The sequence below is a fragment of the Lactuca serriola genome, chromosome 5, assembly GCF_051521515.1.
Source record: "Lactuca serriola cultivar US96UC23 chromosome 5, Lser_US96UC23_V15, whole genome shotgun sequence".
NCBI lineage: Eukaryota > Viridiplantae > Streptophyta > Magnoliopsida > Asterales > Asteraceae > Lactuca > Lactuca serriola.
The window spans coordinates 246,973,010-246,985,850 of NC_136412.1; positions in this window are offsets into that span (position 1 = coordinate 246,973,010).

The window sequence follows — 12,841 nt, forward strand, 5'->3', positions numbered from 1 at the left end:
GGCTTGTTGATTGTGAATTGTTATGTGATTGTATGTTTATGTGCACATGGTTGTTGGACTGGGGATGGGTTGAGGCGGGTCCTGCTTTGTGCTGTAGGCCAAGATACCCAGGGTGGACCGGTTGTCCCGAAGGCCTAGCGAGCGGTCCAGATAGGCCGTAGGCCCCAAGAGGGCGGACCAGACGTGCCGAGGCTCGGAAAGTGGACCAGGCCGACTGAAGGCCCAGTGCGGGCGGACCCGTCATACAGTAGACTCAGAGAGTGGACCAGGAGGATTGAAGGCCCAGTGCGGGCGGACCAATCACACTGCAGACTCGATGTATATGGCTAGACTCGAAGGGTGGACCAGGTGGACTGTTGGCCGGTGCGGCGGACCAGTCACACAGTAGACCCGATGTGCATGGCTGTTCTGTGATCGGATATGATATGGCATGTTATGCATGTATGGTATATGTGGTTGGTTTTTTGGGGATATCTCACTAAGCTTTCGGGCTTACAGTTGTGGTTTAATGTTTTTCAGGTTCTTCCGGAGACCGTGGCAAGGCAAAGGCGTGATCGTACCGCTCCTCATGTTTATATTGATGGGTTTTGAGCATTCTAACACTTCCTAAGTGTACATGCAACCCTAATAACCTTGGATCTATGTTTGTCTAATTATCATGCAAAGTTGAATTCCAAGGTTATATTCCTATCTAGCATACATGGGGAACAATTTTTTCTTGAATGAAAGATAGAATAACTTACCTTGTAGTTGCTTGTGTTCCTTGAAACCTTGTAAGCCTAGCACCCTAAGTGTGATGCCTCAAATGCTTCACACAACACCAAATGCTCTTGGAAAGACTTTAGAGAGAATTCACACTTCTTGAAATTGGCCTAGCCCTCAAGTTTCTTATATGTCTTGTGTGTGTTGCCAATTTGTGGAGAATGGGACCTTTATATAGTATTGTGTCATGACTCTTCATTTTCATGACCCATGGGTTTGTAACTCCCATGGAGCATCCATGGAGCATCCTATGGGTAAAGCCCAACTTGATAATCCATGGAGCCTTTTAGCCCACTATACAAGATATGAATGATTTACATAATCAACCCATATATTTAATTAGTTATCCTTTGATCACTTAATTAATTCCAAATTAATTCTTTGATCAAACTAATCAAATAATATTATTAATATATTAGAACTTATAATATATTAATAATCTCCAAGTGATATTTCTCTCATTTAGTCTATCCAATTGCATGGTGCCATGCAACCCAAATGGACCATGTCGGGTCGGGTCAAGTACACCCCAGAAATAGTTATGGACTTAGACACCTTATCCTACAGTCTCCCACTTGGATAAGTCTAATAACTATAACTCTAGTACTTCAGGAACCGACTGGAAATCGTAGCTCTTTCAAGGTTTCTCGGAACTGAGAAGATGATGGTACGCCATTTAAGATAAGAGATCATATAATCCTTTGTTCTAGATATCAGCCGGACAAATACATGGAACAATGTCTTACTTATTGTCCAGCAGTTTGTTTCCCGATTTCCGATTTGTTTGACAAAGAACTTATTGAACACATCAACTTAGTTCTGACCGGGCCCGGTACAAGGTCAAAACAAAATCATCGAGGGGCCCAGATATCAGCTTCTAATCCAAGAAGGAACAGATAAACTTCGACTCATATGTTTGTTCTACCACTCATTGAATTACACACAAAAGCACGTTTTATAACATCGAGTTACCAATGCGTTTTCGTACAATCAATGCATAACCAACTCGTAAGTAACAAATCATATCTCTAGGTTTGAAGACTTATATGATATTACCGTCTCACGATCACTCGAGATAAAATTCCATGAAGTGATTCCAGTGAGCGTGGGTTGAGTCCAATGCTCAGAACTTATGAGCACTCATGATTGTTGTAGCCATGTCCAACACCTTAGACCTATGCAACCAATCATGACAGTCTTGATTCATACCTACTTCCGACATATGACCGACTGTGGAGGTTTGAATAATATGATATACCAACCAAAATTATTCTGGAAGTCAAAACATGCAAAAGAAATATAGTAAAAGATCGATAAGAGATAGCAACACTTTACTCATAAATAAAACACCTTTTATTCATCATCAAATGTCAATTACACTTTACAAATTTCATAAGTTATCTAACTACTAAAACTTATATCATCCTTCAGTCCTATGCTCCGAGCATGCTGGAGATGCTTAACCCTACTCAGTCCCTTCGTGAGGGGATCTGCTGGGTTCTCATCCGATGATACCCTCTTCGCCACGAGGAGTCCTTCTTCGATTCGATGTCTAATAAAATGGTATTTTCTGTCGATGTGTCTAGATCTCCCGTGATCCCCAGGTTCCTTGGCTAAGGCAACAGCACTTTCACTATCATAGAAAATTTCCATTGGCTCTTTAATAGCTGGTACAACTCCAAGGTCTCCAATGAAGTTCTTCAGCCATATCGCCTCCTTTGCCGCCTCGCTAGCTGCAATATACTCTGATTCACAAGTAGAATCTGCCACTGTCTCTTGCTTGGAACTCTTCCAAGAAATTGCTCCTCCGTTTAGGGTAAAGACCCAGCCCGACTGAGAGCGGAAATTATCCCTATCAGTCTGGAAGCTAGCATCACTGTACCCTACAACTCTCAAGTCATCACTCCCACCGAGGGTAAGGACCCAGTCCCTAGTCCTCCGTAGGTACTTGAGGATATTCTTTACCGCAATCCAGTGTGCCTTGCCAGGGTTCCCCTGATACCTGCTAACCATGCTTAGGGCAAAGGCTACATCAGGTCGAGTACACGTCATAGCATACATGATCGATCCTACAGCCGAAGAATAAGGTATTCGACTCATTTCTGCTATCTCAGCCTCAGTGCTAGGGCTTTGTGTCTTACTCAATCTGGCGTTACTCTGGATAGGTAACTCTCCTTTCTTGGAATCTTGCATGCTGAATCTCTTCAGCACCTTATCCAAGTATGTACTCTGACTAAGTCCAATTAGTCTTTTACTCCTGTCTCTCAAAATCTTTATCCCTAGGATATAGGCAGCTTCACCAAGGTCCTTCATAGCGAAACACTTCCCAAGCCAGGACTTTACTTCCTGCAGGGTTGGGATGTCATTTCCTATGAGTAGTATGTCATCCACATACAGTACCAAAAAACTGACTATGCTCCCACTAGCCTTGATATAGACACAAGATTCATCTTCACTTCTAGAAAAGCCAAATTCCTTGACCTTTTCATCAAAGCAAAGATTCCACCTGCGAGGTGCCTGTTTCAATCCATAAATGGATTTCTCGAGTTTACACACTCTATTAGGGTACTCGTTGCTGACAAAACCCTCTGGCTGACTCATGTAAACATCTTCAGCCAACTTTCCATTAAGGAAAGCGGTTTTGACATCCATTTGCCATATTTCATAGTCATGAAATGCAGCTATAGCTAACAGAACCCGAATAGACTTAATCTTGGCTACTGGAGAAAAGGTCTCATCATAGTCCACTCCAGGAATTTGAGAGAAGCCCTTTGCAACTAGTCTAGCCTTATAAGTGTGTACTTTACCATCCATGTCGGTCTTCTTCTTGAAGACCCATTTGCACCCTACAGTCTTATGACCTGGTACATTCTCAACCAAGTTCCAAACTTGATTGTCATACATGGATTGTATCTCGCTATCCATGGCCTCTTTCCACTTGGCAGCCTCAGGGCCTACCATGGCTTCCGTGTAGCTGTTAGGTTCATCCAGACCTACTAGTGTCTCATCACTAATAAGTGTCTCACCTTCCGCAGTAATATGGAAACCATAGTAATGCTCAGGTGCATTCCTAACTCTCATGGAACGCCTCAGAGGTACAGGCTCATCAATTCTCTCAACAGGAGTTTCCTCCTCAAGTTGAGGGCTAGTGTTTGAAGTTCCTTCACCGCTTGATTCTTGAATTTCTTCAAGATCAATTTGCCTCCCACTGTCTCCTTGGCTTATAAATTCTCTCTCTCGAAAGACTCCTCTTCTTGCTACAAAGACCACATTGTCACTAGGTCTGTAGAAGAGGTAACCAAAGGATTGCTGTGGGTAGCCGATGAAAATACACCTCTCGCTTCGAGGTTCGAGCTTATCATGAGTCTCGCGTCTCACGAAAGCCTCGCAACCCCAAATCTTGATGTGGTCTAGTTTAGGTACTTTACCAGTCCACATCTCGTGAGGAGTTTTGGCAACTTTCTTTGTAGGGACTAGATTAAGAATATGGGCGGCAGTCTCTAAGGCATACCCCCAGAATGAGATTGGTAGCATAACTCGACTCATCATGGAACGAACCATATCCAACAAGGTTCGATTACGCCTCTCAGCTACACCATTCAACTGTGGTGTCCTGGGAGGTGTCAATTGTGAGACAATCCCACATTCCCTAAGATAATCGAGGAACTCTGAACTAAGATACTCACCTCCTCGATCGGATCGAAGCATCTTAATGTTCCTGCCCAATTGATTCTTGACTTCCTGTTTAAATTCCTTAAACCTCTCGAAAGTCTCTGACTTATGCTTGATTAAGTAGACATATCCATATCTACTGTAATCATCAGTGAAAGTCAAATAATAACGATTAGCATCCCTTGTGGTATGTTTGAATGGTCCACACGCATCCGTGTGTACAAGGTCCAACAAACCTTCACCCCTCTCACATGAGCCTGTGAAGGGTGACTTTGTCATTTTTCCAAGTAAGCATGATTCGCAACTATCATCTGACTTTAGGTCAAACGACTCCAAGACTCCATCCTTTTGGAGTTGGCCTATGCGTTTCTTGCTTATATGTCCAAGACGACAATGCCATAATGATGCTTTATCCAAGTTATTATTATTAGTAGAATCAATACACAAAACATTATTTCCTAAATTATCTACAACAGATACAGCTTCATACACACCATCACAAGGTAATGCTTTAAAATAAAAGACATTATTATAGAAAACATCTATAGAACCAACTTCATTATTAAATGAAAAGGTAAACCCTTGTTTGTACAAAGCATGAAAAGAAATAATATTTCTTGCCATTCCTGGCGTATAACAACATTTATTCAAATCTAAACTAAACCCACTACTTAGAGATAAAGTATAAACTCCAATCTTGGTGACAAGTGAAGCTTTCCTATTCCCCATGATCAAGTTTATTCTTCCTTGCTCCACATTCTCACTTCTTCTTAGTCCCTGCAAGTCACAACAAATATGAATACCACAACCGGTATCAAGGACCCAAGATTTAGAATGGGGTGAGTTATTAGAAATGATAGTGTAAATACCTGCGTGGTTGGGTTTAACTTTCCCATCCTTCACATCCTGCTGGTACTTTGGGCAGTTCCGCTTCCAATGAGACTTTTCATGGCAATAGAAGCATTCAGCCTCTTTTGGGTCAGAAGAAGGAGTGACGAAACCTTTCTTGGTTCCACTTGAAGAAGAGCCATCAAGGGTCCGAGCCTTGGTACCCTTCGAGGATCACTTTCTCTTCCTCCATCGATTCTTCCCAATTGCCAAAACCGGAGTTGAGTTTGGAGTAGGAGTGATAGCAACCGACTTCCCCTTAAGACCTGATTCTGCGGTCTTGAGAAGTCCCTGAAGTTTGCTGAGTGTGACTTCTTCCTTATTCATGTGATATGTCATGCGGAATAGATCATTGCACGATGGTAAGGAGTGCAAAATGATATCTATTGCAAGATCCTCAGGGAAGTTCACATTAAGCTTCAGCAAACGATCCACATACCTTTGCATTTTCTGCATGTGGCTCGTGACGCATTCCCCGTCCTTCATCATGGTTGTTATCATGGAGCAGATGATTTCATACCTCTCTTGTCTTGCACTTTGATGGTATCTTTCCATCAAATCTTGGTGCATTTCATAAGGGTAGAAATCTTCATAAGACTTTTGGAGTTCCGCTGTCATCATGGCCATCATGATGCAAGCCACTTTCGTAGCATCCCTTTCATGTGCCCGAAATTCAGCGATCTCCTGAGGAGTTGCAGTGGTCTCATCAATCTCCTTAAGCTCCTTGTCAAGGACATATTCTTTGTCCTTGTAGCGGGTAATCATCCTGATGTTTCTGATCCACTCATTGAAGTTGGATCCATCAAAGGTGACTTTCCCACACAAGTTCATAAGGGTAAAGGAGCCATTAGGATTAGAGCCAGAAGCAACATTGTTTGAAGACATCTGAAAGAAAAGGACAAGATTAGTTTAGATATAAGAGAGTCCTTAATAAAACACCCAAATGTAATATTAAGGCTAGGATCCAATCACAATATAATATAACTTAGAAGAGGTATGCCGTAATCTAAGCTATACCATATTTGAAAGGTAGGTGAATGACGATTCACCAATTTCCACCACGAAAACCGAAATATTTAAGTATTAGGTTTTTGATTGGTTCTTAGAAATTCCTAGATACTTTGAGATTCAATGAAATTTTCAAAGGCATGTTTCAATCTCGAGTGTGCCCTCCAAGTTTTGTGACTGGGATGCCGAGGATGACAAAACGAGGTGTGAAGTAACCATGCAAATCACTTGGTACCCTTAAAAGTTTATCACTCAATCGATGTGCCGGTAAACCACACACGCTCCATCGATACTATAATAAACCCTAAGTCACCCTTTACCTACCTTGTTAAGTCCAAGTTAGTGTGCCGGTTAACCACACACGCTCCACCAATGACTTAATCAAAGTGTAAAGTGTAATTTCATGGATTAGCACCTTATTCACATTTTTCCTAAAGTAACTAAGATTGGGAATTTAATAAAAACATTTAGTTACTTTATAATATTCATCATACTTTGAATGAGAATTTATAAGTCCTTGTCTTACCCGTTTGGCTAACGACCCTCCACCAGTCAAGCAAGCGGTGGGTGAGAATAGACACCCATTAAGTCACCATTTTATAGGCAACAACCTTATACCCACCTTATAGACCGGCTTCGTGAATGAGGCATACTAGCGGTAAGACGACTTTGTTCTTATACATATATATAATTATTAAATCATCATACTATAAGTATAAGGGTTTAATTTTAACTTTTAAAATTCTAAGGGTTGGAACTAAAGTTTAACTTAACTTTACATGTTCCAAAACTTGAGGGCAAGTTTTGTAAACTTTCAAAACTTTTCATTTCTTGTAACTTATGAGTTTAATAGAGTAATAAAATGAGGACTTTTCATTTTTTTCTAACTCTTGTGTTCTTTTAATGGTTTTTAATCCAAGAGACTTTTGGTTTTCCATAACTTGAGGACAAGTTATGGACTCCATTAAAACACATTATGATCAAGAATTAAACTACCACATAGGTTACAAATAATTCCTATGATCATCTAAACATCATAAGAACAAGAATATGAATATGAACACTTTCAAGAATCAAAATCACATTAAACTTGTAATTTTGATAACTAGTTGTTGTAAATGAATTAGCAAATACATTACACCATCTAAAACAAGTTTTCAAGTACCAAAACAATTTAGGGTAATGTATCCAATCCATTTCCAGCAACTAAAGTCGAAATTCTGCACTCTGTCGACCCTACTCGCCGAGTGCATGAACCTACTCGGCGAGTAGGTTGAAGATACAAGTGGACTCGGCGAGTCCCCCCATGGACTCGGCGAGTCCATCAGTCAGACAACAAGATTTCGACTTTTTATTTCAACTTTTAAGCACAAATAAAAAGCAAACAAGCCTAGGCTCTGATACCACTGATGGGTTTTGAGCATTCTAACACTTCCTAAGTGTACATGCAACCCTAATAACCTTGGATCTATGTTTGTCTAATTATCATGAAAAGTTGAATTCCAAGGTTATATTCCTATCTAGCATACATGGGGAACAATTTTTTCTTGAATGAAAGATAGAATAACTTACCTTGTAGTTGCTTGTGTTCCTTGAAACCTTGTGAGCCTAGCACCCCAAGTGTGATGCCTCAAATGCTTCACACAACACCAAATGCTCTTGGAAAGACTTTAGAGAGAATTCACACTTCTTGAAATTGGCCTAGCCCTCAAGTTTCTTATATGTCTTGTGTGTGTTGCCAATTTGTGGAGAATGGGACCTTTATATAGTATTGTGTCATGACTCTTCATTTTCATGACCCATGGGTTTGTAACTCCCATGGAGCATCCATGGAGCATCCTATGGGTAAAGCCCAACTTGATAATCCATGGACCCTTTTAGCCCACTATACAAGATATGAATGATTTACATAATCAAACCATATATTTAATTAGTTATCCTTTGATCACTTAATTAATTCCAAATTAATTCTTTGATCAAACTAATCAAATAATATTATTAATATATTAGAACTTATAATATATTAATAATCTCCAAGTGATATTTCTCTCATTTAGTCTATCCAATTGCATGGTGCCATGCAACCCAAATGGACCATGCCGGGTCGGGTCAAGTACACCCCAGAAATAGTTATGGACTTAGACACCTTATCCAACATATATGTGATGTGATTCTGGGAATACTCTAAATAAATTGTATTGAAAACCTTTTTGTAATAATTTAATGAAATCGGGTTGTTTTTGAAAAGTTTAAATTGGTTGGAATTTTGTGGTCGTTACATACAGGACCAGAGTGTTGGGCAACTGTAGTGATGACAGTAGTGTCGATCGGTCATCGGAAGCATTCTAGTCATGAGCTGAGGGCCGGAGAGGGCATACCAAAATCATGCTATGGGCTCAAAGGCCATCCAGACCTATGTTCAGGACCACGTAAGGGTATTCCAGTTATAGGCTGTGGGCATAGATCCGTGGAACTCAAGTTATGAGTAGACCCGAGTTATGTTCATAAAGGTATTCCAATCTAGGGTATTCCATTGTAAGGATGACCGGTCCCTATGATTGATTGGACCTGATATGTTTGGTATTCCAACTTGAGGATTGACTGGGCCAAACATGTGTGGGATGCGAGGGTATTCCATCCTAGGGATGACTGGACCCGTCGTAGGAATGCCTGGTAATCCAGCCCGAGTCTCATTGGACCAAGCATGAGTGTTCGTGTTTTAGTGGGTTGATTTTTTTTTGTATGATATTGTGGGACTGATTTCCTGTCAGCTCAAAGGGTTCGCCTGAGGAAGGGGGAAGGATGGGTTTCTGATACTTTGGATCATCAGGATTTTTGTCAAGATAGAAAAATGGCAGGAAGGATAGACCTTGTGAAAAGGTTCGATTGGGATTTACATCACCTTTCACATTTCGCAGTTGAGAAAGTTCATCATGGATCAAGAGGCGATAATGTCATTGGATGACATTCAGGTCGGTGAGCGCCTGGATTCTGTTGAGAGGCCTGTGGCCATACTGGGAATAAGGGTGAAGGTTCTGCGGAACAAGGAGGTACCTTTGGTAAAGGTACGGTGGAAGCACCAAAGAAGGTCCGAGTGGACGTGGGAGCCGGAGGCAGAGTTGCGGGAGCACTATCCGAGGTTGTTCACTGCAACAGACTTCGAGGACGAAGTCTAGTTCAAGTGGGGAAAACTGTAACGCCCCGATTCTCGAGTATCAATTTACAAGGTATTAATTCTCATGATTCATGGTCTACTGGACGAGTTTGTGGCATGACTCGCTGAGTAGTAGCGAGTTGGTCCGCAAGTTTAAGTGACCTACTCGCTGAGTCCAAGAAGTAACTTGACGAGTAAGAGCTAGAAGATGAACCCCTAATTCTGGGGTTTTGCACCCTATTTAAAGGCCCTTAACTTTCCTCCTCAGCCTCCCTTGTCACCTTCACGTCCAGAGAAACCCTAATAGCTAGCTAGACTCTATTCTTGAGTGTATGAGGCCAAAAGAGAGTGTATTGGAGCATTTCTTGAAGAGTTAAGAGCTTGGAACAAGAAAGAGCTTGTAGATCCAGTTTTTCCAGTGTTGTGGCATCAAGATTGAGGTATAAAGCTATCACCTTTACATTTCATTGCTTAGATATCCTCTTTGTGAAAGAAAATGGTCATTTATAGGACAAGATAGAGTCATTCTTGGGTTTGAATCCCCTAGGCTTTGTGGACAGAAAAGCATCAAGCTTTATGAAGCCTTGACCCTCCTTCATGTCCAAAACCTTCTCCTAATGCTAGTTATGAGTGTTTTAGTTCCATAGACCCTTGCATGCACGTAAAGTTAGCAACTTTATGTGATAACAACACCCTAGGAGCCTAGATCTACATTTTGGAGCGTTAGCTTCACAAAAAAGCCCTTGTATGGAAGAAGGATTGAAGGGACTCGGTGAGTTGCTTGGTCAACTCAGCAAGTCCGATGAAGATTGTCATGGGCTCGGCGAGTCAGATGAGTGACTCGGCGAGTCGGCTAGGGTTTTCCCAACTTTTGGACATGTATGATCTAGGTGAGTTTCAAGGGAGACTCGACGAGTTGTCCAAGGATTTTACGACCGCAAACCTTAGGAACTCGACGAGTCACTCTAGTGACTCGGCGAGTTGGCGAGTTATGCAAGGAACTCGGCGAGTAGCTAAGGGTACTCGACGAGTTGAGGTCAACATGGACTGTTGACCTTAATCATTAACTTTGACCTTGACCAAGGGTTAACCATTTTGACTTTTGAGAGTAATTGGTAAGCGAGTATTTATGAATTGGATCATTGGTGGTTATAGGTGTTGGAGTTTGGGGCAGTGTTTCGGGAGCGTAATTTTGTGGTTCAGTCCGGCATTGCAAGGTGAGTTATCATCAGTATACTCAAGGGACTAAGGCACCAAGGCCATCTCTTTGGATTGTTATCTAGTTATGTTATGCTAGTATGATCTGTTAGATCGGTATCCCAGAGGGTAGGGTGATATTATGTGGTATGTAGTATGATCTGTTAGATCATTATCCTAGAGGGTAGGATAATATAATGTGGTATGTGGTATGATCTGTTAGATCGGTATCCTAGAGGGTCAGATAATATTATGTAGTATGTGGTATGATCTGTTAGATCGGTATCCTGGTAGATAGGATGGTATTATGTGCTATGTGGTATGATCCGTTAGATCAGTTGTTGTCTATAGACTGTTATGTGATTATCTGTTATATTTATGTGCACATGTTTGTTGGGCGGTTGAGGCTTATCTGCTTTGTGCAGAGGCTAATAGACCGGGGCATTCCAACCTGTTGTTTGTGGGCCATGAGTATTCCATCCCGAGGATGATTGGACTCATAGTATGTGGGCATTTCAACCTGTTGGTTGTGGGCCTGGAGTATTCCATCCTGAGGATGATTGGACTCATAGTATATGGGCATTCCAACCTGTTGGTTGTGGGCCAGGGGTATTCCATCTTGAGGATGATTGGACCCATAATATGTTGGCATTCCAAACTGTTGGTTGTGGACATGGCGTATTCCAACCCGATGGTTGAATAGACCCATAGTATGTTGTTTATAATTATATGTGTATTGTTGTGGGTATAGGTATTTTGAGGGTAACTCACTAAGCTTCCGGGCTTACAGTTTCAGTTTATTGTTTCAAGTTTAGCGGATGGCTGCGGGAAGGCAAAGGCGTGACCGTACACTTCCTCGATCAATGATTATGATTTCTGGGAACTCTAATGTTTAAATTACTTTGAAAACTAATTGTAATAATTGAATGGTTTTAAATGATATAAAAAGTTTTAAATTGCCTTGAATTTTATTGGTGTTACAAGATTAATGCCTACGAGGCTTACGAGCGAAATGCTACGAAAGTTCATTACATCGTACTTGCAACAATGATCGCCGAACTCCAAAAGTCCTACGAGGACTACTACCCCTATGAGATGCATCAATATTTTATGGATAGGTACCATCAATGCGTGAGGCAGGAAAGGTACGAGATCGTCGCTGCGATGATAACTACCAAGATGAAGGATGGAGAGTCCGTCACGATCCACCTGCAGAAAATTAAGAGATACATGGACCGCTTGCTAAAGTTAAATGTTAACTTCGATGAGGAGCTGGCCATAGATATCATTCTTCACTCCGTGCCTCCTTGTTACAACCAGTTTTGCATGACCTACCATATGAACAAGGAGGAGGTCACTCTAAGCAAGCTTCAAGGCCTGCTAAGGACTGCTGATAGTAGTCTGAAAGATAAATCCGTTGCATCAAATCCTACTACCGCCCCTGTCTTGGCAATTGGGAAAAGGAAGTGTAAGAAGAGGAAGGCTCCTTCTAAGAGCCACAAGGGAAAGTCCCATGATGGTACCTCTTCTAGTGGAACCAAGGTTGGTCTCGCTGCACCCTCCTTCAACCCGAAGGATGCAGAGTGCTACTACTGCCATAAGAAAGGGCATTGGAAACGAAGCTGACTAAGTACTTGCAAGATATCAAGGATGGGAATATAAAGCCATCCTTCTTAGTTATTTATACTATTCATTCTAACAACTCATCACATGCTATGTCTTGTGTCCTCGATACAGGATGTGGTTTTCACATTTGTTCTGATTTGCAGTGTCTAAGAAGAAGTAGAGATGTGGAGCATGGGAAGATAAACTTGATCTTGGGGAATAGGAAAGCTTTTCATGTTACCAAGATTGGAGTTTACTCTTTAGTTCTTAGTAGTAGGTTAGGTTTAGATTTGAATAATTGCTGTTATGCGTCAGAAATGACACGAAACATTATTTCTATTCATGGTTTGTATAAACAAGGCTTTAGATTTTCATTTGATAATGAAAAAGGTTCTGCTAATGCTTTCTTTAATGGTTCATCTATTTTCAAGCATTTCCTTGTAATGGTATATATGAAATTGTGATGGTTGTAGATAACTTAGGAAATGATGTGTTACATATCGATTCTTCTAATAGTTTGGACAAACCATGCTTGTGGCATTATTGTCTTGGACA